We start from the raw sequence: 25,604 nt of genomic DNA, 5'->3' as shown, positions 1-25,604 counted from the left end.
AGTTTATAGAGCTGTCAAGAACCACCTACATTTATAAATATCATTCACCTTCAGGATTCATACAGAGAGAACAACATATCCCGTTGACAGGGAAAGTAAATGAGCTACTCACTAACTGCCCATTTTTCAGCCGACTAAAGAGTAAATCATTTCTTAATGACCGGCTGATTCCAACTGACCCTGAATGAGGCTCGATATTTAGCTCCCGTTAAGAAATGTAGAAGATAACTACAACATTTCTCACAATTTCACTGAGCTTGACAATGATGGGTCAGTAACTCACTCTGAAGTTGCTCAAGGCAAATCTGTTCACTCTGCAGCCATTTTCATGATGGCTGCTATTTCTAGGTGCAGCTCCTACCTAGTTGAATGTGAGATTGTGTGAGACTTTAACTTGTAAGGTGGGATTGCAGCTAACATATTGAGCATTATATTTTCATCCATTAATATATTTACTTTTAAACTCTCTCTGTTATACTGTTTCTGCTTCCTTTTGTGTGTTTTCTGTCAGTTGACACATATTTCTTGGTATTGAGTCAAAACCAGTAAATTTGTAGGTAACTTGTTTTAAATATAACTTAAAAGCAGATGAAATCTGCCAGTACAGTACAGATATTAAGACTACAGTTGTTAACAACAAGTCTTGAGATAGTTCACCCAAAAATGAAAATGATGTCATTATTTACTCACTCTCATGTCATTACAGAATGTGGTAGAATGTCGTGGGTGTGCACGAAATATCGCGCAATGCTTTACATACATGAAAAATGCGAAGGCGCCCCCTGGTGGCCAATTTCTTTCAAATTTCTCACAGGCCTCTAGGGCCGTAAGTCAAAGAGGCCCAGTGAGATTCGTTCCGATGCCGGAAATGTTTTCGGGAGATGTGTCAATTTCCTCATGGACAGTCGTGGCTCCTCGGACGAAGACACTGCACACCAGTTGATCTAACTAACAGTGAAGTATAGCTATTTTCACTTTTTTTTCTTTTTTTTTTTCTCCCTGTTATTAGCGCCACCAAGTGATGACATATTAAGTAAATTATGTAAATGATGACATAACTTTCCTTTTTGGATGAACTATCCCTTTAAGGTCTTTGTCACTTCAAATAGCTGTCAGTGTGAACAGCCACAGTTCCTCTGATGCTCATTATCTTCCCTTGCCACATAACTTTTATTAACAATTACTCCTTATCATATGCTCAAATCAAAATATCAGGATGATTTATTTATCAGAGTTGCACTCTGCAGCTAATTCGGGTTCAGTGCTACAGGTCGACATCTGATCAATATTCAGTTGTAGCTTTTCTCCTATAGCCTACTGAACACTCTGCAGCTCCGTCCATCAGTCTCTGATTCAAACATTTCTCTCTTCCCAGCCACCTCTGAGACGCATCATCCTCTATGAGGCTGTGCATCCAGCTTACATTTGTGCTGAGACTGCTTATAACTTGCTTTTTCCACACTTTTGCAAGGACTGTTCATGGGCATTAAATACCTAATCTTATTTAACATACATAATCATTTTACTCACCTCAATTTGGTGGAGGGTTCATGTTTCACTCTTAGAAGAAATGGTTCAATATAGATGCCTAATGAACCTGTTTTTCTATGAGTGTAGGCTGTCATGCCTCTGAGATTCTTTAAAGCCATTTTATTGTACACCTGTGGATCTAATATACATGTTTCAGTGACTGCAATGGACAAGTAATGGAATTATTTTGTAAAGTGGCACGTAGGAGTAGGTATAATGCTAATGTTTTAGCCAGAATTGGTTTGATTTTATTGTATTCAAGTAATTCTGCACGCTCAGCACTGGAAATGGAATGCAAGAAGAATGATGAAGGGAGAGTAAAGTGAGATACACTCAGATAAATGAATATAGAGAGACACAAAAAGAAGCAAAGATGAAGCAACATCATGTGAAGATGTTTATTTAGCACATGAAAAACTTCAGTCAAAAACTAACTGAAAGGGATAGTTCACTCAAAAATTAAAAACTTCATGTTAATACTTAATTGTATGACAAAACTGTTTGGTTACCAACGTTCTTTAAAATGCATAATATATTATAAATCAAATTAAATCAACATTGGTATCATACACTGTGCTTCATCTGTGAAATCACACTTTTTTTCTTTTTTTTCCCCAGGAAGCTTAAAGGGTTACTTCATCCAAAAATTAAAATTATCCAATGATTTACTCACCCTCAAGCTATCCTAGGTGTATATGATGTGATATTTAAAAACATCCTGGCTCTTCCGAGCTTTATAATTATAGTGAGGGGCATGATTGAAGCCATCACAAAAAGAATCCATACGACTCCAGGGGGTTAATAAAGGCCTTCTGAAGCAAAGCGATAGGTTTTTATAAGAAAATTCCCATATTTCAAACTTTATAAACTAAAATAACTAACTTCCGGCAGACGACCGTACGCATACTGCGCAAGTCAACTTGCACCACAAGAGTAACTCCTGATGCGATAGACACATCGATCAAACAAAATAGGGCTGTGCAACAAACTTAAGTTCCTCTTCTCTTATTTCGAAATCCTCCGACATTTCTCTATAAAAGTTTTGGTTTTAGACTTTAGTGTTTTGCTTTCCTCTCTTTACTTCTGTGTTCGTCATTACGTTAAACGTCAGGTCATTGGTTACTCTTCCGCCACAAATCAATGCGCATGGCTGTCTGCCGGATAGTAGTTATTATAGTTTATAAAGTTTTAAATATGGATATCATTCTTACAAAAACCCATCACTTCGCCTTTTTTTTAACCCCCTGGAGCCGTATGGATTATTTTTATGTATGCATCTTTTTGGGCTTCAAAATCACACCCCCCATTCACTACCATTATAAAGCTTGGAAGAGCCAGGATATTTTTAAAAATATCTCAGATTGTGTTCATCTGAAAGAAGATAGTCATACACACCTAGGTTGGCTTGACGGTGAGTAAATCATGAGATATTTTTCATTTTTGGGTGAACTATCCCTTTAAGCACGTTCTAAAAAAACAAGTGACTGGCTCTTTTACCTGTAACATGGGATTGCAGCTGCCATAGAAGATATTTTGAAGAATGTTGGTAACCAAACAGTTTTGGTGACCAATGACTTCCATTGTATGGGGAAAAAAAAGTCTGAGGCATCTCTTAAAATATATTCCAAACAATTTCACAGAAGAAAAAAAAGTCATACAGGTTTGGTACGACTTCAGGGTGAGTAAATGATGCCTATCATTTTTAGATGAACTATCCCTTTAAGAGAATCAGACTCCACGGTTAAGGGGGTGAAAGAAACTTTAAAGAACCTCTTTAATCTTTGATGTAGTCTCGAGTCAGGTCAACATCAAAAGAAAACTACAGCCCTGAGGTTGATACTTTTTCACCAAAATGGAGAGATAAAAAGTGTCAAAATATTTGAATGAATAAGATGACCAGCTCTTTCAGACCCTACTAAAATCAATCTGAAATAGGCAGAAGAACTCTTGAAAAATGGGAGACAGACAAGAAATGTTTACATGATCAAAACAACTGGCACCAAAACAGATGAAAACATTACAACAGAAAATATTTAATTGAATGATAGGCAACAAACACAACATCCTATATTTAGCAGAGAGACAGCTTAGACCTGAGAAGCTTATTATTATTATTATTATTAAGGCATTCTGGTCAAAGTGTGAGGCAAAAAGTCACTTTTTGGAAGTAAAAGAAATATTAAATCAGGTCATAACAATTATATTAAAAATGAATAATACAATACTTAAAACACCACTATTTTACTATATTACATACAGTGTTACATCTACATCTTTGATCTAATCTACTAGGTCATACTAACTAAAAACAAAATGGAACCCTGTATTGCAGCTTTTCTCATGTTACCATCTCCATAGGATAAATCGCTTGTGTTGTCATATTCTTCTTTGTAAATTGCTTTTTGCTAATGAATTAATGTAAATGTGAATGGATAAGCTTCCCTCAATGAAGCCAGGTCCTGTGTGCCCTCTAGAGGACACACTTAAAGCTTGTCTTTAACATCAACATAAAATGAATGAGGGCATTTCCTTCACACACACACACACACACACACACACACACACACACACACACACACACACACACACACACACACACACACACACACACTAAATAGCTAATAATGACAATAATCCTCTTCCTATAATTAGTCTGATATCAGTGGCCTCCTCGTATAATTAGCTAAAGGAACCGAGGAGTCAGTTGTAAACAATGAAGATAAACATGAATGGAGCGATGAAGATAAATCAGCAGGTGACAGGAAAAGCTAAGCCACAGTGCCTCAAAGCTCCAATCTAGTTCAAACCTCCATGGGGTTCATTATAAAATATTAACATGTGATATGGACTTTAGTGACAGAGTTTAGCGGATGGAGAGAAGACTTTGATAGATTAACTCCAATTAAACCGTTCAATAGTCAGCACTGCTCGAGCTTTATCATGGTCACAATTATAGTGGAAGTGAACTCTTCCATTATGTGGAGTGTCAGGCATATTAACAAGTAGCTACGGTTGGCTAGTTTTGACATAGTAAAACAAGGGTGTCCAATCTTGTTCCTGAAGGGCCAAGGTCCTGTAGAGTTTAGCTTAAGCCTGCTCCAACACACATGCCTGGAAGTTTCTAGCAACCCTAAACACCTTGATTAGCTTGTTCGTGTGTTTTTAATTAGGGTCAGAGCCAGACTCTGCAGGACGTTGACCCTACAGGAGCAAGATTGTACACCACTGTAAGTAAAACATATGGTGGTCCCTAAGTGCTAAACATAATAAATATGAAAATGAAATTTGGTATTCTGTTTGTGGAGTTGATTTATTTTCTGGTTTGTTTTGGGATTTGGGGAGTTTTTTGCACTTCAGGGCTACAGTGGAAAAAAATATCCAGAGGAGAGCCTCAAAGTTTCATTGTCTTTTTCTGTTAGTTTGTCTGCAAAATTGGAATAGCTAGAGTGCTATTGGTGGGCGTACTTTGCATAAAATGCAAAATATAAATGAGATGCATAATGTATTGGAATAAGTAAGCAAACCAAGCGTGTTAAGCGCCAGTAGTGTTGTATCGTAGCCCACCTACAGTGTTTTTCTTATAATCACAATCACAGAGAAATATGATATTGTGTTGTAATGAACAAGCTCTGAGCTGAGTTTATTTCATAGAATGATGATGTCCGCATTTATATAAAATTTTCACTGTTACAATACCAGTTTTTTTATTTTTTTATTTTGTCAAACAATCAAAGTCTAACATGCAGTTTGATTGGTGAAATTATCATCATTTCCTTTGACAGTTTTATTTAATGTAAGAAAAATAATTAAGTGAATAATTGGTCAGAATTAGATTTTTTCGATTAATTTTATATATATATATATATATATATATATATATATATATAAAAAACAATTATGAGATAAGGTGTCTTCTAAAAGTATTAGGGAAATGTGTATTCATTGTCACAATAGTATATTATGCACTACACTATATGCACAATCCTATGTTATGAGTTCAAAACTGGGGGCCAAGAGAACGGTCACCACTTTTCTCCCCTATACAGTATAGTTTCAAGACTGGTTCATTATTTTGTTTTGTCTATAGACAAAATAGTGCCATATTTCACATTTACAGCACTGATTTTCAGTGATTTGAGTGCAGCAAGGGATATCTTTCACATTATCCACCATTCCCATAGTTATGCAATGCCTGCCTGGAATCGTACCGTTTTAAATTTTGTGTAACCCTTTATTTCTCCAGTACATGTAATCCTTAGTAAAAGTACTAATGTAAATGCTAAGAAACATACAGAAAAGTTAACAGCTGAAGCTCTTGAGGGACACAAGCAGCAATTCAAATTGATCTGCTTCTACTTATTCAACCAGAGCATGCTGGCTGAGCCAGAAATGAATGAAAGGTCCACTTCTCCAAACGGCCTCGGGTGAAACTGGATGTATATGAGAAACTTCGTTAGAGATCAAAGTAACATGCAAGAGCAGGTCTGAAGGTGAGAGGGGTTTAAATACTGAACTCAATCTCAGATAAAAGCCAAGCTGCTTCTCTTTGAATTTTCAGAGGAAAAATAGTTTTCGATATCGTCCCACATGAAAGATATGTCAGTCTGAATTGTATACAGGTCAAGGAGGCTTTAGTGCTGGACGGCCCCCCAGATGAAAGCAACACTCTTTATGGGTCAAAGCATTTAAAGTGCTCTTAGAGCAGCGCGTATGTGTGTGCATGCATGCACGTCACGACTTGATCAAAAGCAATATTCTTCATTTGTCTCCTCATAATAACTGAGACACGCACTAGCTTTCTGATCTTCCGCTTCAGTGATGTGCTGCTCTTCTTGCAATGCACAATTTAAATTTGTATGCCTACATCAATATTTGAGGTTAAATGATGGTCCTAAAGTGAGAAAAAGTTGTGCATGTTTGTACTTGTATCAGTGTTTAAGATATGCCTTAATTTTTTATTTTTAACTTTAGCATTTAGAGTATGTGAAGCACTTGCATTGGAAAAATTGGTGCCTCTTCCTACATACATCCTACAAAACTCAAAAAACTTATAAATACATTCAGTACAAATCACTGCAGTTTCCAGCTGAAATGAACACAGGCTGTAAAACTTTTATTCCTTTCACACAAAATCATGGGAGCCCATCCGATACAGCATTGCATTTGTGGGACGCTCATGTACATGTACCGTAAAACACGAGTCACGACAAAAGAGATCCAAGACTTGTAGAAATGAGCTAAAATGGCACAGTTGCTTCAACAAATGTGTTTTAATTAAGAACTGCCACCATACAAACAAGAATAAGAAAGTTATAAAACATCGCCAGATTCACGTTCATCTTTGTCAGATAAAACGCTACACGTTTTTATCACCTTTCACTCAAAGTGTTTGCGAAACATGCAAGATGCAACGCAATATAATTTTGTAGAAATGTCACGCAGGCATGTTTTCCCTATCAGCCTGGGTTGGGTTTATTGTAGGTGGTACATAATTAACCTTTTTACGGCACTTCATTTCCAAACTGTGCAACAAACAACATAATATGTTGCAGAAATATCAACCCAAAACAGATTCAAATGAAGACTGAGGGCTAAATAAAGTGGATATAGAGACATATAGAGAGGTGTTTTAATCTCAGCAACTTCAACAGATGCAGAAAGAGACTGACCCATTTTTACAGCTTTCTCTAGGTTAATGAAAAATGGCTAAATATGTGTTAACACACATATAGATGTTGACAGATTGCCTCTTGCTGAGTCTAAATCCCTATTTCAGCTGCTACATGTGTACACAAATAAAATAAAATCTTTAGCTTCTTGTCTCAAAGGGCAGGGAGACGCTTCACATGTCGCACATAAATCTCAAGCTGGAATGAAGCCCAGAATTTCCACTCCCGGAGAGGGCGAGTTTTAAATGATTTCTTAATGAATTTCCTCACACCCAGAGTTGGTATCAGCACAACAATACAGTGCAAAGCAACACTGCAGCAATCTGAGCCATGCCAGCTTTTATGTTTTAATACAGGCAAACATGCTGTACTTGGGCATGCATGAAAACACACGCAGCCGACTTACATACAGGTATCTCTCTCTCTCTCTCTCTCTCTCTCACACACACACACACACACACACACACACACACACACACACACACACACACATAACTTTTGTAATCACATACTTATTTTGAAAAATATGGTTGCTTGTTAGGAAAATCTGACAAGCAACTTCTTTTCTTTACATTTATGTCACTGTTTACTCCAATATATTGATTGACCCAGTCTGCTCTCAGCTAAAAGCCAATCAGTGCAATAATTCATCCTCCCACATCCCGCCCCCTCCTCCCCCTCCTCCCCCTCCTCCCCTTCATTGGAGAAAAATTGCATTCAAAAATAGGTACTTGGTAATCCAAGGATGATAGTTAGTAGACGTAAATAGACGTATGTACATTTTCACAAACAATGTCAGCAACAGAGATGCACAGAGATAGAGAGGAAATATGGGAGATGATAGACGGTGCAGGAGAGGAAAGGGACCTAATTTAATTTTAAAAATATTTCTATAATGGATTAACCATTACAGGCTATAATGATAATAAAAAAAAAACAACAAGTATATTAATATTAACAGTACACACATATGGCTAGAATTTTAGATGATTTTTGCTAAATAACTTAGGTCTTTGCTTGTCAAACTCTGAGTGGTTTCAGTTTAATATGTTACAGGCTCATTTACTGATAAATAATTGAAAATAAATAATACTGATGATAAATAATATAATAATATTGGGCTTGTTTTTGAAGCTGTGGTTGCTTGTTTGCCTCGTGAAAGTTGGCAACACTGGTCAAAGTCCCTTTCAAACAAGTAATTTCACTTGGCGGCCATCTTTGAAATGCCTCTCAGGCAGCCATTTCAGTCACAGCTCCTATCTTTTTGAATTGGGAAACATCAGATTCTCTAAAGCCATTCACCAAGCTTACAAATAAATTTCATATTTAAAATCACAACATCTGTCTCATCAATTTTATTCCTAAACGCTCAAATCCTGAAAAAAAAAAAAGAAAAAAGAAAAAAAAAAGCCTTTTTTAGGCTGGATTAGCCAATGCACATGCGCAGTCCTAAGCGTGCATCTCAGAACCAGCAACCAGAGTTTCTAACGGCAGCTAAAGTGTTGCAATGACTTTATCAATTGGCGACTGGCTCTATTATTTAGAATGACTTATAGCGCATTGCACTTTTTCCCATTCATAGTAAGTCGAGTGCACCACCTTTTTTATATCTAAAATCTTTGATAAATGTTGCAATGCCTATTCACAAGTATTGAAAATAGTTTTAAGTTTGACCTACACAAACTCACATACGTCAAATAGCCCATGACTTTTAGATATCAGCATGCATAAAATATATGCATAGACATTACTCAGCAAAAACACATTTCCCAAATAATTTTAGAAAACATTGTACTGCAATGGACTAAGTTTCAAAGGAACAGTTAAATCTAAAATAATAATAAGAATAATAATTTAAAAATATATATTTGTAATCTAACTGTCACATCTAGTTTTGGGTTTTGTTCATGTTCTTGTTTTCATGTTCATGTTTATGATTTTATATCTTTTATTTTGTCATTTTGTTCATGCAGTTTGTGTCATGCTTCCTTTGCTCCTCATGTGATGCCTTAGTCAAGGTGTCATGTGTTGATTGGTTGTTTATGGTCATGGGGTTTCTCAGTTCTGTTCTGTCATTGGTTCCCTTGTTCATTTGTTGTCTTAGTCATGTGCTCCCTAAGTTCATGTATTTAAAGTCTCTTGTTTTCCATGTCAAGCCAAGCCAAGCCAAGCCAAGCCAACTGATTGTTACAGTAACTAATTTTCTTCCATGGAAAAAAAAAAAAAAAAAAAAAAAACAGTTTTCCTAATACAACTCTTCCCACCTCTTTTAAATATCAGGTGAGTAGGAAAAGCTATACATAGTTTGACATTCATCAATAAATATGCATTTCATTTTTTAAACCTTTTTAAAGGTGCCCTAGAATTGAAAATTGAATTTACCTCAGCATATTTAAATTAGAGTTCTGTACATGGAAATGACATACAGTGAGTCTCAAACACCATTGTTTCCTCTTTCTTATGTAAATTTGATTTTTGCAAAAGACCTCTGAAGAACAGGCAAATCTCAACATAACACCGACTGTGACGCAACAGTTGGGATCATTAATATGTACGCCCCCAACTTTTGCATATGCCAGCTCATGTTCAAGGCATTAGACAAGCCAGTATTAATGTCTGGAGCTGTGCACAGCCGAATCAAGAGACTTTATGCAGGTAAGCAAGCAAGGACAATAGCGAAAAATGGCAGATGGAGCAATAATAACTGACATGATCCATGATAACCGATTTTTTTAGTGATATTTGTAAACTGTCTTTCTAAATGTTTCGTTAGCATGTTGCTAATGTACTGTTAAATGTGATTAAAGTTACCATTGTTTCTTACTGTATTCACGGAGACAAGAGCTGTCGTTATTTTCATTATTAAACACTTGCAGTCTGTATAATTCATAAACACAACTTCATTCTTTATAAATCTCTCCAACAGTGTGTAACGTTAGCTTTAGCCACGGAGCACTATCAAACTCATTCAGAATCAAATGTAAACATCCAAATAAATACTATACTCACATGATCCGATAGGTTGCATGACGAACAGTTTTTAAAGATCCATTTTGAGGGTTATATTAGCTGTGTGAACTTTGTTTATACAGTGTATTATAGAGTTGCGAGCTGGGGGCGGGGAGCGCGAGCATTTAAAGGGGACGCGCGCTGAATCGTCGCATATTTAATGATGCCCCAAAATAGGCAGTTAAAAAACTGAATAAAAAAAATCTATGGGGTATTTTAAGCTGCAACTTCCCAGACACATTCAGGTTACACCTTAGATTTATATTACATCTTGTGAAAAAGCGTTCTATGGCACCTTTAAGACAATTTATTTAGCCTTTTTAAGCCTTTTTTATTGGCCAGAATTTTTACTATCAGTGTATATAAAGTATAAATAAATAATATATAAAGAATCCACAAAGAGGTCCTTGACCTGAAAAAGGTTGAAGACCCCTGGGTTGAAGACCCACATCAAATATAACTCTCTCCATCAGATATGCATAAAGTCCAGTTCTTTCATTCTTTTGTCAGCTACTTTGTGTTCATAATACTTTTCTCTTTTTTAATAATTTTGAAGGTTATATGATACATACTGATGATAGATGTTGGATTGAATGAAAGACCCAGAAGAACAAAGGATGCTCATCATCATCTCTCTTTTACTCACACACACACACACACACACACACACACACACACACACACACACACACACACACACACACACACACACACACAGACTGTAAATGGGGAATTTAAATTCCAAGGCCATACTATTCATCAAGAGAATGTCTTCAGTGAGAGCAGAAAGAGCAGTTGAAATGAATTGAATGGAGGGTGTCTGCTGGACTTATAGGTTCATGTGCTACAGTGACAAATGTTTGAGGCACATATTAGAAAAGTCCATGTTAATATGCAGATATATGCAAGTCATGTTCAATTGTCTGAGAGAGCTAATTTGAAACTGACAAATTTCTTATTACAAGGACATGAATTGCATGGTGGGAAAAGCTGTCTTAGAACTGTACCCAATTTAATTCGAGAGAAAAGTATGCCAACGGTATGAATAGGTGTCATTAGGCTAACAGTGCGGATGGTTTTCATTCAGGTTTTTTGTACCTGTGTACAAGTGAATGTGAGAAAAAAGGAAGGATCTATAGGTGCAGCAGTTTTTATTTGTAACTAAACCAAAAATAACAAAAACTCACAGGCTACTCAATAATCTTAAGAAAAGTGAATCGAACAACCACATTACTAATGACAGTAGACCTTATTCAGAGCAGCGCCATTACACGTATGAAAGCAAGGCTGTGAGGAATAGACTTATTGTGTTTTCAATGGCATTTGCTGTATAAAGCTCCAAGATCACTTATAATTTTCCACACCTTATGCTGTCTGGAGTTTTACTTTTGTGTACTGAAATTACTTAGAAAGATATTTTTGCATGGTTTTGTCAGCAGAACAATCCAAAAACACATCAAATAACAGTACAACCCACTGAAGAGATGTACTGTATGTCTATCCCTCACAGCCTCACTTTCATTCCAGTTAAAAAACCAGTTTGAGATGATTTGAGCTTTGTCACATGGTGCGTTATTCTGCTGGAAATAGCCATCAGAAGATGGGTACACTCTGGTCATAAAAGGGTGGACATGGTCAGCAACAATACTCATATAGGCTATGATGCTTAAATGTTGCTTAATTGGTATTGAAGGGGCCCAATGTGTGCCCAGAAAATATCCCTCACACCATTACACCACCACCACCAGGCTGGACCGTTGATACGAGACAGGATCCATGTTTTCATGTTGTTTACGCCAAATTATGACCCTACCATCTGAATGTTGCAGCAGAAGTTGAGACTCATCAGACCAAGCAAACTTTTTCAATCTTCTATTGTAAATTTTGGTGAGCCGTGTTAATTGAAGCCTGTTTCCTGTTCTTAACTGACAGGAGTGGCACCCGGTGTGGTCTTCTGCTGCTGTAGCCTGTCTGCCTCAAGGTTTGACGTGTTGTGCAATCAGAAATGCTCTTCTGCAAACCTCAGTTATATCAGTGGTTATTTGAGTTACTGTTGCCTTTCTATCAGCTCAAACCATTCTCGCCATTCTCCTCCGACCTCTGCCATCAACCAGGCATTGTCTTCTACTACAGAACTGCCGCTCACTGGATATTTTCTATTTTTGGACCATTCTTTGTAAATCCAAGAGATGGTTGTGCATGAAAATCATCCCAGTAGATCAGCAGTTTCAGAAATACTTAGACCAGCCTGTCTGGCACCAACAAACATGCCACGTTCAGAGTCACTTAAATCACCTTTCTTCCTCATTCTGATGCGCAGTTTGAATTTCAGGAGATCGTCTTGGCCATGTCTACATGCCTAAATGCATTGAGTTGTTGCCATGTGATTGGCTAAATAGATATTTGCATTAACAAGCAGTTGAACAGGTGTACCTAACAAAGTGGCCGGTGAGTGTATATAAAACCTTGACACAAATGTGACATGGAAGTGGGTCCCAGGTCCCCATTTGAGGCTGTCAACACGACTCCCTAGACATGTGTGCTACTCCTTTCTCTCTTTCATGTCTCCCCAATCTCCCTCAGCAGAAAATGAAATGTCAGTTTGATCCTGTGCACACACTCATACATCCACAGCCATGTGAAGAAGCTCTTCTCAGCCATACCTGCCTGCCCACTCGTGCCCCTCTGCATTTTTTTATATCTTTCCTCACGCTTTCCCATACACCTCTTGTGATAGGGAATGGTGATGAGGCGTTGCTTGTCACAGAACCTATAATATCTGTCTGCTAACATATCTTTTTCTGTCTGAGATGCAAACATAACTCAGCCTTCCTTAAACTCATGTGTCATGAGTATTCAGCTCGTTTCTTTGCTAAAACACCTTCTTCCTTTTTCCAGGTATATGTTTGTCAAGACAGCAACTGTCAGTATTCTTCATTCTGCATATCCTCTCATTAACTCTCTCATAATTGCCTCGGAGTGCCACTATTGCCTGTCTTTTCAGATAAACAGGCTTTACAGTGGCTGCGATGTCTCGATTCCGAAAACTGCATGATATACTTGTCACTTTCCATGAGTGGAAATATAGAGATTTGAAGTAAATGTGTGAGTGTGTGTCTGCCCTTACTGAAAAATGTATTCATCCATGTTCTTTGAAGAAACCTATTACTGCCTTACCCACACACGAGAATGTTTTACTATAGGCCTCAAACAATGTAAAAATGTAGAGATGAACAGAGAAATAAAACAAATACTACTGTTAATGAAAACATTACAAATCTGAGAGACTCATAAGGGAGTTGTAGATGTGTGTGTCCTCTATATCACAATATTTCTCTCACCAAATCATGTAGCTACAATAAACTCATAAAGCAAGCGGTGAGAGAAATATTGCGATATACAGAACACACACACACACACACACACACACACACATACACTATATTGCTAAAAGTATTGGGACACCCCTCCAAATCATTGAATCCAGATGTTCCAATCACTTCCATGGCTACAGGTGTATAAAATCAAGCACCTAGGCATGCAGACTGCTTCTACAAACATTTGTGAAAGAATGGGTCACCCTCAGGAGCTCAGTGAATTCAAGCGTGGTACCGTGATAGTTTGCCACCTGTGCAATAAGTCCAGTCATGAAATTTCCTCACTAATAAATATTCCACAGTCAACTGTTAGCGGTATCATAACAAAGTGGAAGCAGTTGGGAACAACAGCAACTCAGCCACGAAGTGGTAGGCCACGTAAAATCACAGAGTGGGATCAGCGCATGCTGAGGCGCACAGTACGTAGAAGTCACCAACTTTCTGCAGAGTCATTAGCTACAGACCTCCAAACTTCCTGTGGTCTTCAGATTAGCTCAAGAACAGTGTGTAGAGAGCTTCATGGAATGGGTTTCCATGGCCGCGCAGCTGCATCCAAGCCTGTGGTGGAAGGGGGATTATGGTCTGGAGTTCTTTTTCATAGGTTGGGCTTGGCCCCTTAGTTCCAGTGAAAGGAACTCTTAATGCTTCAGCATACCAAGACATTTTGGACAATTTCTTGCTCCCATCTTTGTGGGAACAGTTTGGGGATGGCCCCTTCCTGTTCCAACATGACTGCGCACCAGTGCACAAAGCAAGGTCCATAAAGACATGGATGAGCGAGTTTGATGTGGAGGAACTTGACTGGCCTGCACAGAGTCCTGACCTCAACCCGATAGAACACCTTTGGAATGAATTAGAGCGGAGACTACGAGCCAGGCCTTCTCACCAACATCACTGCCTGACCTCACAAATGCGCTTCTAGAAGAATGGTCAAAAATTCCCATAAACACACTAAACCTTGTGGAAAGCCTTCGCAGAAGAGTTGATGTTGTTATAGCTGCAAAGGGTGGGTCAACTCCACATTAAACCCTACGGATTAAGAATGGGATGTCATTAAAGTTCATGTGCAAGTAAAGGCAGGTGTCCCAAAACTTTTGGCAATATAGTGTACTTGTATATGTGGTTTACAGGGACTCTCCATAGACGTAATGGTTTTTATACTGTACAAACTGTATATTCTATCCCCCTACACTACCCCTACCCCTAAACCTACCCATCACAGAAAACTGTCTGTATTTTTGTAATTTAAAAAAAAACAAAAACACAGTTTAGTATGTTTTTAAAGATATTTTGTTTACGATGACACAGGAATTTTTTCTACAAAAATATTTGGCAGCACAACTGTTTTCTTTTTTGCCATCACAGGAATCACAGGAATAAAATACACTTTAAAATATCTGAAAATAGAAAAGTTTTTTTATATTGTAAAAATATTTAATAGTGCTTTTACATCTTACGTTTGATGAAATATAATGCTGCCTTGCTAAGAAGAGACTTCTTTCAAACACATTAAATCTTACCGACCCCAAACTTTTGAATTATAGTGTACATACGATTAATTATATTAAACATATAATGTTAAATGGTATAATATGAGTTAAATAGAATTAACTATTTAACTCATATTTCAGACAGAAACAGAATGTGAAAAAGGGACATGAACACAGAGAGACACAGAATGAGATGTGTTTGTAGGTTGGATGAATCTGGATCAAAGCTAGATCCTTGAATCACAGTCAGAACATCAGACTAGCTGGTTATCAACACATATTGATGCAGACTTGTTACTGTTGTGTCAGTTCTGTCATGGTGCAAAATATCAAGCTGTTATTACATCAACCTTTAGTCACTATGGCCCCAAGCTTTGGATCTCTCTCCCAGAAAACCTACGAGCTGTCACATGCTTTCAAAAACAATCTGTCACCATTACTCCTAGACTAAGAGAAGATTCCAGTACCTCATAAATGAATAATAAGAGTTACTAATTTTAAAATCATCCTCTGAAAATTATTTTTTTCACAAGCACACCTAAAGAAATATGGGCCGCCATATTTTTGCAGTTAGATTCTCCTTGAACTCTGTGTTGCCTATAATGTGAACTAAATTTGAGCACAGCTAATGTGTTTTGCAATGCCTGACCTCAACATAGTACTGCTGGGATTCAGAGTATCATGAGAACTTGCACAAAAACAGTGTTTTTATGGTAATGCATAGCTTTTTACCTTAATCTCTGTCTCTTCTTAAATTATAAAGGTTTCCTTTTTATATGAGAAATGTTAATTTCCTTTTTGTCCTTTTAATTAACTAGCATCTCATACAATATTTTCTACAACACTGCTTAAAAAAAATGACTTTTTCTCACATTTTCTCTATCTACCTCTCAAAGCAGCCTGTGTTCACCTCAGAACTAAATGAAATGACATTTTCACTCACAACTGTGACTTTATTTCTTCACAAATTTGAATATATTTTTTGTAATTTTTTAATAGTGACTTTACTTATGTGACTACCATTCAAAGTTTTTTTTTTTTTTTTTTTTTTTTTTAAGAATTCAATATTTTATTCAGCAAAGATTAAAATGATCAAAAGTGATGGTAAAGACATTTATAATATTACAAAAGATTTCTATTTACAGATGCACTATATAACTTTTTTGGGGGCAAAATTAACAAAATTTGAATAATGAGTTACAGCGGAGTAAGCAGTAAGATTTGTGAAACTCTCCCTACAGGTTCCTTCAGTGAATCACACTGTCGTAAATACTCCAAGGGCAGCTCTGGACTACAATGACTACAACGCTCACCAGCGCAGTAGTTTTGCAAATACAGTACTAGAAATCTCGATGGAGGTGGGTAATTTTCGAAATTGTCTTATAAAGTCATAATATATACATTGTTTTTGAATTACCGTAAAGCATTTTGTCACTCTTGCGTGAACGTGGACATGAGGCAAGATTGTTTTGGGTCAGTGCAGCCCAATTTGTAAGTGCTGTTTTTTGGCGTAGACGTGCCAGAGGAGGTTAGTGCACGCCTCAAACACACCACTACAAGTCAATTAACCATCGTAAGGACTTAGAAAACTATTGATGAAGGTAAAAAAAGTTACTTAGTTCTGCTTTAATACACTTTTAAAAAATTAAAGTTGAGAAAACTTAAAAGTTTAAGGCAACTAGCTGCAGGAGATTCTATTGTATATTGTATAACAAGTTCAGTTTACAACAAGTTGAGAAAACTCAAAACTCTCCTGCAGCTGATTGCCTTAAACGTTTAAGTTTTCTTAACTTTTGATTTTTTTACATCAATCCTTCTTTCAAAATTAATTTTTGTCTAACCCTGATTCACTATGGTAAGCCCGTTATAAGTGTTTATATTTTAGACCGAGCAGGATGCTTTTTTGTGTAAAATTGCACCGCTCATCCGTGCGTGTCTCTGTAAATAGAGAAAAGTTGCTCTGGTACTTTGGTGCATGTGGGAGTGGCATAGGTTAGTTGTCACAACGAGCGAGAAAGGTTGACATGGTGCAGCTAAATCTCAAACCTATACAGGAAATCACCTGTTTTGTTTTTTTCCTTTTCTTAAAAAAAAAAAAAGGCAGAACAGAGGAGCTTCTGCTTGCAAAAAGAAAATCTGACAAAGCTCGTAATAAAACAAGAACCAAGATTGGCTTGGCTTTTCAGAGATGGCGAGAACTGAGGGATTTGAAATGTTGTTAAAGCGATGAGGAGATGACGTTTTTATTACTCAATAGGTGAGTAAAGTATTTTATTGATAAAATTGCCATGTAGCTCTATAACAGAGTTCATTGTAAAGCATTATCTGTTGTGTAGGGTCATTTCATTATTGTTGTTGTGTGTGAATTCATTTTCATGGAAGTACTGTGTCAACTAATCATGGATGTAGCTACAGCAATGTCTTCAGCTAGTCAGCTTGAGATCTTTTCCATCTAAACTGTTTATATTTCTTAAGCCTAGTAGTGAATGTTTTATGAGCAGATAACTAGGACTGGGTATTGATACAATTTTCATGATTTGATTACTATTCACATGCTTTCGATTTGATTTGATTACGATTTCGATTCGATATTGATTATTTTGGATGTAGTATTTCAGTTACAGTACATGGCAAATTTTCTAGAGGAAAAAAATCTCTCAACTAATGCTGTAAACTACACATGGGAGTCAGTTGGTACTACTATAATAATATTGAAGGTTAAATTAACTTATTTATATACAAACACTTAAATTACACTCAATGATGTTTTTATTATAAATAAAGTTTAGAATTACATAATCATATTTCTACTCCAATTCGGATTTCGGTAAGTTGTACTGTACATTTTAACATACCTTCAGATGTTTAGTCATGTTTATTTCGCGCTGTAACTGGAATTAAAGTGGAGGAGAGGATGTTCACATGTGCTCCATGCTGCCGCTTCTCTTTAACTGAGGCACTAATTGCAATCTGTCACGTCACATTAAACAGCGCCAAAACGGTATTTATTTTTTGAATCTCATAATAAGATGGATGTCATTTGAAATCTGAGACTTTGCCTTATATCAAAAGTAACAAAGCACAAAGATTATTATGATTTATTGGATGGGAGGCGCTATGTATTCTGCTCATTCATCAACTGAAAACAAGACTAGACTAATCGATTCTTAGGATTTAAGAATCAATATCGGTTCATAAAAATGAGAATCGATTAAAAATCGAGAAATCTATATTTTTTTCCCAGCCCTACAGATAGCCATATTCATCCGCACTGTCACGCAAGCACAACCAAAACAATGTTCTCCTGCAAAATGCATGCAGTTTTAGTTTTTAACCACAAGAGGGTCAAAAGTTACACAGTGTACCTTTAAAAAACCTGCTCTTTTGAACTTTCACAAAGAATCCTGAAAAATGTATCACTGTATCCACAAAAATATTAAGCAGCATAACCATTTTCAAATTTAATAATAAGAAATGTTTGAGCACCAAATCAGAATATTCAAATGATTTCTGAAGGATCATGTGACACAGAAGACTGGAGTAATGGCACAGTATTACTGGTTTTACTGTAAATTTGATGAAATAAATGAAATGCAGCCTTGGTGAACATAAGAGGCTTCTTTCAAAACCTTATAGAAATTTTGAACGGTAGTGTATGTTTTACAATTTTGACATTATTTATCATAATTTTGGCTTTAGATATCACGTGACTATATCTTGCAATGGCAACTTTATTTCTCACAGTGAGTTATTTCTTATTTTTAAGCTGTATCCCAAATACCATTTTTTTTTTTTTTTTAGAAACCAGCTTCCATGCATATCTTACACATCCCAAATGGATTATTGTGAGTCTATATAGTAAATGTTGAACCCTCAGAGGAATGTCCTACAAATCTAATAGACTCTAATGAGTGTAACTGGGTTGAGGGTAAAAGATAAGGCAGTGGAAAAAAAGCCACACATCTCTGCACGTTTACTGAGAAGTATGCTAGGGAAATGGTATATACATAACGTCAAACATCCCTGAAGCACCCCTGAGGCCACAGTAATACTCACATGTTGCAGGTCAGAGCTGCTGATGCTATTTAGAGCATTTAATTATCTTAAACTCGGGCTGAGAGAGAGACTAAGGCATGTCACCAAAGGCGAAAGGACTCTGACTAACTACCGAGAAATAAACTGAGAACAGTAAGCTGTGTCAGCGTGTCTGCAAGATCCTCAACAAATATTAGAATTATTGAGTTTCAGTATAGACATAGACACAGACACACACACACACTTGATGTAATGCTAAATTCAACTCCTTCATGGATCTGTCAACCATGTACGGGCTCTTGGCAAACATTCAAATGCCACCACCTTCTCACTTTTACCTTATATCAGTCTTTCTGTCATTCTTTCTCATAGTCCTCATCTTTCTTCTCTTTGTCACTTGTCATTACTGTCTGTAAATGCCAGCTGATAGAGAAGCCATAAATCCACTCCTGCCCTGCGCACCTGTCAAATTCATCTTCTTTTGTCACACGGACAAAGAAAAGAGAACATCTTGAGAAATACATAAAGGTCTTTTGAAAGAATCTTTTTAAATATAGATTCAAATATGAGGGCACCAACTAACATAGCTGCTTAATTAGTGCAGCGAGCATATGGCATGTTAGTTTGACATTAAAACAAGGGAATCCTCTACATTACGGCAATCCTTAAAAGGATAGTTCACCCAAAAATGTATGTCTAATGTAACCTGTATGTCATCCCAATCCTATATTATTTTGTTTCTTCTGTGGATCTCAAAAGAACATATTTTGAAAAATGTCTCAGTGGCTATGTTTACATGCATAACTTTTGTTTCAGTCTGACCCAATTCATTCCGATTGATGTATCCGAATGTAGTGTTTACATGAACGCTAAATAAAGTGATCATGTTGATGTGTGCATTGATATGTCACAAGCTTCTAATCGGAAACAGATTTTGTGACATGCTCACACTGCACGAATATACAGATTTTCCAGCTGTTTGTGCATAATAACCATTATCCTACATTAGTTCTTTATTGGTTTTAAACAGCAGACTTAGGGCCCTATTTGAACAATCTAAGTGCATGGTCTGAAGTGCAGGTGTCCGAATCCACTTTTGCTATAGTTTAACGACGGAAAAAATGGTCAGCGTGCCAGGCGCATGGTCCAAAAGGGTTATACCTAGTCTCTTAATGAGTCATGGGTGTGTTTTGTGCGTATCGAGCAATAAACTAATCATAGTGTCATCTCCCATTCCCTTTAAAAGCCACGACTGGTCAAATAATTAGTTAATTTCATTCATCATTACTGCAAATAGGTAATTCTGATACATGCAATGACTATCCATTATGACATGTAGGCATTTTTATCTTTATGTACACAATAATATTATTTTATTTTGTAATCCTTTTATTTTTAATATTTGACGTTTGTATGCTGCTGTGTGTCTCTGTGTGTGTAACAAGCAGAGTGTACGCACATTGTGCACCTGCCTATAGGTGCATATTATTAACAATCCCTTTAAATAACAAAAAAATTACTCCGTCATTGACTTTAGAGAAGGTTTTTGTTGGTCAATGACGCAGTCGTTTTCAGTTGCCTCAAAATAGCGACACGCCAACAATGCACCTGAACACACCTTGTTTTCAGACCAGCACGCTCATGGGCGAACATATGGCCATGAGTGCATTTGCTATTTACACAATGTGGCGCTGGATGTGAAAATGGTAACTGCGTAGGGCTGAAACTAGCAAAAAAACACTTGCATCACGCCTGGCATCGCATTGTGCCGGGTGTATAATTTGGAGACAGTTAGCATATGAACTGTTGTGCCGTGCTGCTTATCACACAATAAAAATGCCCCTCCCCATGCCCAAAACCAGTCATCTGATGAGAGAATAAAAAACAAAGAATGGTGGGATGTTGTCCTGCTTCACTTCACAGACACTGAGTGAAAAGAGAATTTTAGAATGACAGGACACTCATTTATGACACTTTATTTAACAGGAAGAATAATGCTATTTTTACGTTATTGCATATGCACAGTACTTTCCTATTTCGGTTTTCAATCCGATCAAGTGTTTATGTCCTCTTGATCGGATTAGAAAATGAATAAACCACCCCTTCTAATCCAATCGAAATTTCATTCAGATCGAGCTTAGTCGGATTGATTAAGGTGTTTACATGAAGTCCGATTGAGCCCTCAATCCGATTACTAATGGATTATTTGGTTGCAGGTAAACGTACGTAGCCTAGTGTTTTTGACCATACAATGAAAGTCAACGCTGTTGTGGACCCCACTGACTTTTATTGGACAATTTCTTTGAATGTTTCTTTGAAACATTTCTTTGAAGAAAATTCCTCAAAATATACAGGTTTGTAACAACATGAGGGTGAGTAAATGATTCAGCATTTTCATTTTTTGGGTGAACTATCCCTTTAATCCTTCAGATAACTATGTGTCTGAGCACTCCAATAATCCCAAGTGTTTAAGCAAGATTTCAATGCTGTCTGTCTAGAGAGCTCTGAGCGTAAAGTCATATTATTCCTCTTATCTTCTTGTACTGTGGTTCTGCGTTGCTGCGGCGCAGAATTTATGTGCGGTAAATATGAAAACATTAAATAGAAACCAAACATATGCTCACCAGGCAGGTTATGATGTATAAATTGATTACTTCCATTATAAAAGACTAAAAGTAAAAAAAGTTATCACAGGTATGCTTCCTTGCATACTAAATTAACCAGTCTGTCATATTCTCCATTTCTCTTGTGGGTTCATACAATGTGCTGCCTCTCTGATGAAGTTAACAGACTAATTAAGACTAAGGAAAACTTGTTTCCCAAGGGCAGACTCTCCAATCCGCTGCTAATTAAATCTAGGGAGTGTGAGTGATACACAGCCAGATCGGATGTGATGGCACATTCCTGGATGAGGCTGAGACAGTCTAAGAATGAAAAGAAAGAGAGAGAGGCTTGATACTCATCATTGTGTAATGGATAAGTCATCGCAGAACACTTACTCATAGAGAAAGAAACTTGGAAAAAGAAAGAGAAACAGAGCATTGCTTTGACAAAAAAGGATACTAAAATAAAGCACTAAAGATAAGTGTACACTGTGTGATTTCATTATTCCTGTCCTCTATGATGGCAGAGCTACACAATATGACCCAGGTGGGATTTGGGTAAAAAGCAAGACAGACTGTGTGATACAGTATCAATGGTCTTTTATTTCAGGCTGTACAATATATCACAGCTTTGGTCATGATTGACAGCATTACTTTGGCATTTTAAATCATCAGTCATGTCATGGTTTAACATCCTCATTGAAATGTGATTGAAATGGTACTGAACAAATGAAATGTGCAGTTAACTATCAATTATACAATTACTTGTATAAGTATCAGTAATTCTTGAATCTTGTATCAGTAATTTTTTCAAAAGTTTGAGGTCAGTACAATTTTTTAATGTTCTTGAAAGAAGTGTGTTATACAGGCTGCATTTAATGATCAAACATACAGTAAAAACAGTAATATACTGAAATAGTGTTACAATTTAAAATAAGTGTTTTCTATTTTAATATATTTTAAAATGTAATTTATTCCTGTGATGGCAAAGCTGAATTTTCAGCAGCCGTTACTCCAGTCTTCAGTGTCACATGATCCTTCAGAAATAATTCTAATATGATGATTTGGTGGTCAAGAAACATTTTTTAATTGTCAACAATATTGAACATTATGTTTTATGCTGCTTCATATTTTTTTTTGGAAACTGTGATCTTTTTTAGGATCAGAAAAAGAAAAGCATTTATTTCAATTAGAAAAAATTGTGCAATTACCACCAATGTATTTACTGTCACTTTTGATCAAGTTTACATGTTCTTGCTGAATAAAAGTATTGATTTCTTTCGAAATCAAAAGAAAGAAAGAAAACACGTACAGACCCCAAACAGTAAATGGTAGTGTAATACTTCTTATGGACCCTTTTTACATTTCCAGGGTTCTCAGAAGCGTCATCGTTTCTATAGTGGAGATGACAGCAAATGTAATTTTTGTATTCCCATTTGCTCCAATAGCAAAAGAAAAAAAACATCATGATATAATTTCCATGACTTTCTAAAGTGGAAAAAAATATACAGAGACGTTGGTCAGAAGAGAGAGATTCCCACAGCCATTGTATTAGAAACACCTTTGCATTCGTTTTTTATCTTTTACATCCAAGGTAATATAACAAAGTACAGCATTATAAATGTATATAAAATTTAAAAAAAGGAGAATATGAAAAACTTTACTAGATTTGCAATGTGGATAACTGTGGAAACATCATCACAGTGGGGGAAAAGGGTTTATTTTTGTCTTCATCAGTTACTTCTCCCATTTCTATTGTGACACAGACAACCACGTTCATTTTTCAGTGGAAAGAAAATCCACAAACCACTTTCCTTTCAGGAAATTGCAATGGTATAGGCGAACCATGAAGGCTAATTTTGCAGTTAATTCCCTCTAAAATTTTAGAATAGCAGTTTTCTGAGTAAAAAAAATGTCTTAGTTAACATTACTTGAAGCCTCTTTACTGAAAATTACACCTCAATCATATCTCAAGTGTGAATTTTATGTTATTTTTACATTTATTTCTTCATTTCTTGAACAGGCCTACACAGCCTCGAAGTTTGAAAACAATGTAAACACTACTGCCCACAGTGTTGTGGTTGGCGAATGATGTGTAGTTAATCGGACAACCACTCTGTGTATTTCAAGTTGTAGAACAAGACATAAAAGTCTCTTCAAGTAATGTTAAACACAGACCCTAATTAAGTCACAAATTGAAAACTGCTATTCTAAAAACACATAGGAAATTTCAGAGGGAACCCACGCAAAAATGCTCATTTTGTGCCACGTTTTAGGAATACAGACTGAACAGATCTATTCTAGACCAGTAAATTAACATCATGTCATGTGCACACATGTCCTTGGGTACACAGTTACAACTATTTTGCTATGTGTGCACATAATTCCCAAGTGTTTGAGTACACTACAACAATTAGATGGTTTTAACAGTGTATAATGTTGTCTTAGATGACATTTAAGTGTGTGCAGAGATAATGTTTAATCTCCTGAGATGTCACCGCAAGGCTAATTGTAACTATCATATTCTATATGCTCCACTTTTTTCCACTCATCCTTCATTATATTATATCGCGTAAGTCCATAAAAGAAATTCTAGAGCATTTACATAGATAGAACACAGAGAAGACAAAAAGATAATCATTACTGACCAGAAGAGTGCCCGAGATGTCACGCTTGTTTTATGCAGCCACGTATACACAGCAGTGCCAAAACCAGGAATAGCAAAATCCACCTGGGAAAACCAAAGCAGAAACTGATGAGAAAATATGTAGATGTGAAAGCAAGTAGAAATTGTGATGACAAATGAAGGTGAAACAGAAAAGAATGAGCTGATGAAAGCAGAACATAACTATATGGACATGAATTGATTTGCATCTACTTCAAGACTCCATGTAAAGTACCCTTCTATAACCCACTTGAGCGTCAATTTGAATATACAGTCGCTGAACGAGTTCTACTTGTCAGCAATGTAACATCCACTGGCTTGTGCTCCTCCAGAACACAAATGACTGAAGTCTAAACCAATGTCCTTCTGATCTACTTAGCAATGTAAACCTGGTCATGAATGGTCTAGGAAAGAAATGTGTTAAAGTGTTACTGACTGTATTAAGCTGCCATGACAATTTAATTTCCCGTTGGGATTAATAAAGTTAAATCAATCAATCAATCAATCAAACTATTGTTTCGTGTTTGTTTTTTTCATTGTCTGAGACCAAAGGTACAGTACATCTCAAAATATACTGACATGGGATCCAATCCAATTGTTCTCGACAGGAGTCTCATCTTGTAATTATCGTAAACCACTCATCTGGTAGTTGGTACTTGCTGATCAAGAAAGTTGCTCCAGCTGGAAACTTCTGGTACAACATACTGGCTGTTTAATTCCAGCTGTAAAAATGTATGTACATACAACCATTGCAATTCAGTGCAGCACAGCTGCTCAGGTATGAAAAATATATTGTTGGAGAAAAAACAGTTAATTCACTTGGCAGGAAAGGCCTATTTTTTTGCTAGCAACCCTTCAATAGCAGCATTTTAGACCTCTATTTAGTCGAAATACCAAAGGGTCAAGAGAGGGTCATTTTATCCAAATAGCACCACAAGTAGGCCAGGTATCACATATTGTGCCCTTGAGCATGACACTTAAACCAGAGTCTAGTGGGGTTGTCCCTGTAACAGATGTAATACAAGTTGCATCGAATAAAAAACATCTGTTAAGTAATTACTTGCTCTCAGTCCATTTCTACATCAGCAGATCCTTCAGGATTACAGATTAGAGTCACTGACTGAACAAACATACATCTCTGGGTGCACTAAAAATCTAATATGAGTGTTCAAAATACCCACTTCATCAAAGGTTCTTCACGCACCTTGATTTATCAGCCCTGCTAT

The 25,604-nt window shown here is 36.6% G+C and overlaps 1 protein-coding gene across 1 annotated transcript in view; it reads right to left on the bottom strand.

Moving 5' to 3' along the window:
• lamc3 (laminin, gamma 3) overlaps window positions 1-24,444 on the bottom strand; it is a 142,722-nt gene extending 118,278 nt beyond the window's left edge. The window contains exon 1 of the mRNA XM_048188515.1: window positions 24,362-24,444. The gene's annotated coding sequence lies outside the window, so the exon portion shown is untranslated. The remainder of the gene's footprint in view (window positions 1-24,361) is intronic.
• Between the last annotated feature and the right edge of the window lie 1,160 nt (window positions 24,445-25,604).

The sequence above is a fragment of the Megalobrama amblycephala genome, linkage group LG4 (genome assembly GCF_018812025.1).
Source record: "Megalobrama amblycephala isolate DHTTF-2021 linkage group LG4, ASM1881202v1, whole genome shotgun sequence".
In the NCBI taxonomy this organism is placed as follows: Eukaryota; Metazoa; Chordata; class Actinopteri; order Cypriniformes; family Xenocyprididae; genus Megalobrama; species Megalobrama amblycephala.
This window is presented reverse-complemented; position numbering and strand designations above follow the sequence as displayed.